Source organism: Drosophila pseudoobscura, chromosome 4, assembly GCF_009870125.1.
Source record: "Drosophila pseudoobscura strain MV-25-SWS-2005 chromosome 4, UCI_Dpse_MV25, whole genome shotgun sequence".
NCBI lineage: Eukaryota > Metazoa > Arthropoda > Insecta > Diptera > Drosophilidae > Drosophila > Drosophila pseudoobscura.
The window spans coordinates 25,584,579-25,587,459 of record NC_046681.1 but is presented as its reverse complement, the minus strand read 5'-3'; positions in this window follow the sequence as shown (position 1 = coordinate 25,587,459).

Genomic DNA, 2,881 nt, shown 5'->3' with positions numbered 1-2,881 from the left:
CCAAAATATTCTTTCCTAAAGCGAGTAGGATTTTTTGCAGGACTTTTCCTCTATTCGAGGCCCATAGATTATGACTCTTTCAGAGCACAATTTCTTTATAAAAAAAACTACAAATATGGCCAAATCGGTCAAGAAATCATCTCTTATATAATTAAAAATATACATCAAATATAAATCAAAGCATAAATCACTCCCCGAACCCCCCAATTAATGAAAAATAAAATTAATCAATAAAGAATTGAAAATCAAATAAATAAATCAAAATTTACGAATTAAGATTGTGTTTAGTTTGTATTTATTTATATTTATATGCCAATTATTGGCACTTATTTATGGCCCATTGATACAATGCCATTATAGCCGGATGCGGCCCTGAAATGGAGACCTGCTTTAATCGAGGTCTTTTTGCTCTTCTTCTGCCATATTTGCAGAGTCCTTCAAACACAGACGTTGCGAATGGAATCAAAATGGAAATTTACCAATTTTTGGGGTAAGTTGACACAACGGCAACATGCAACAAACAAAGGCGAGAGCCTTTACCACAAAATTTCAAATGCAGAAAATCGCTTTTCCAGCACACACAAAAACACAAAACTTTCAAGTTGGCTGCACTTGTGTGTGTTTCGGAAAATTGATATATTTTTCGACTCAATGGAAATGGAAATGGAAATGAAAATGTAATTAAAGCAGCTTATAAGTAACTTGCAACAGCCATCAGGCTGCCCCAAATATTTGCCCTGCCCTCCTCCTCCTCCCCCTCCCCCCTCCTCTTCGTGTCATTCAAATAAACAAACTTGCAAAATTTGTCCAAGCAGAAAATTAATTTCCAAAATTTCCATTAGACGAAACGGTGGAAATCGGGGGGAAAATCAAATCAATTTTAGAAATGCTTAAATGCTTGTCTTTTAGTCCCCAAAATAAACACACTATACGTCACAAAGGCTTGATCCTTCTTAAGGGACTTTCCAGATCCACTTCCCACGGCCTTAAACCCTTTGATGAGTGCTCTAGTGGTGCTCCTTTGGCCGCAAACTTCATTTTCCGGGGCCATTTGGGTCTCCGAGAGAGAGGGCGATCCCTCCCCCCCTCTCCCGCTCTGGTAGTGCACCGAAAATGAAGTTAAAGCTCTTTTTATGGCGGGGCAGGATGTCCTTTGGCTGTTTGCCCTATGCTCTGCTTCTAGCTATCCTTGTGCCCCCCCCCCCCCCCCCCCTTGTTGTTGCAGCTGTACATCTTTGTTGACTTAGCCCTGCCCCCCTGCCACCGTGCCACACGCGTTGGAATTTAATTTGCCGCCCAGGACACTCGCTGCAAAACTTTGTTTACATTTTTGTAGGTACCTTTTGCTCCTTGGAATATTATGCAATTAATTCGTTAGACGTTGCACCTTTTTTGGGGGGAAAAAAGGGCTTCCTTTCCCTTCCCCTGGGGGGTGGAGGGGCAGAGTAATATATTAACAAAATCCGAAAGCCTGCATATGCTGCCCAGCATCAGAGAGTCCTTTCTTTAGCCCATTTGGAGAGGTGACCAGCTTGACTTTTTCCTACCATTTCCGTGTGCTGTTTGCTCAAGGATTTCCTTGTGGCCAGGACATGCACAAATATGCATGAGCAGGTTTTTTGCACTCAAATGAGAGATCTGATGGAAAGGCAATATTTTACAAGCCCAAAAAAGAAGCCACAGCTAATCCTTTTACAAGGCGGCCAAGGACTGGAAATCCTCAGGAAAAAGTGCTCATGCATATTGCATAATAAACACACACGCAAGGACGAAGGACTATGCATATTTGTACAGATTTATATCTGTGATTAAACAAAACAAAACAGGATGTGGGGATCGTAGGTTAAATACCCTTCGAAAAAGGGTATTTCCTTGAATATCAATATAAATAAATGTTAAAAGACTTTCCACAAGAAACCGGCAACCGAAAACAAATACCAACAAGCCAGTGGCTCAATGGCGTTGCAGTTGCAGTTGCAGATACTGAGATACATTTACATCTAGAATTACATGCAGGGATTTGCATCCTTTTTTGCTGGTCTGAATATTTGCATACAAAGCATTTGGATTTGACTTTTGCTGCCAGCAAACAAAAAATAAATGACAAATAAAATAAATTATATACAATGTAAATGGACAGATGGTCACAGGATAAGCTCCAGACAGTAGCCCAGGAGTCGGCATAGAAGGACACAAGGCACAACAGCCCTCTACGTGACTACGACACGACCAATTAGTGTTTTGGCCCGTCCTGGGGGCAAATTAAAGACTTAAAGCATATGTAACCCCATGCCAGAAAGCCCTGCCCGCCCTGCATGCCCTGCCCTCCCCGTACTGGGCTCCCTGGCATGTCTGTAATTCAAAGCAGGCATTGAATTCAACACCTTTTATGAAGAGCCGTCCTGCCCCTACAAAATCCAGCCCGAGAGGACGCGGCACAAAGGAGCTGTGTGTGCCATTGTGGCAGCCTGTTTGTTATTTGATGACTATTTTAAGGACCCTTTGCTGGGGCATCGTTTGGCCTAAGTGCCGGCTCACAGTCGCTCGTCGCTGGCATAGAGGATGAAATGATAACAGGACTAGACACGGTAAAAGGAGTACGCAAATTTGATGAAACTCCCCAAGAAAATTGCATTCGAGGCCCCCCGTCCTCCCCCTGAATGGGGCTTGTGTGTGGCTGATTGGAGAACACTCTAAGGGCCGTGCAATTTTCAGAAATATGAAGCCTTTTTATGGCTGATCTGTACTCCAAAGAGCACAACTATAGCTTCCATCTCCATCGATCCTGCCTTCATTTCCATAGCTCTCTCTCTGAGCACTTAATCACTCCATTAGGGTCTTACTGCCGTCCATCGGCGGGGGGTACGACAAATGAAATTTG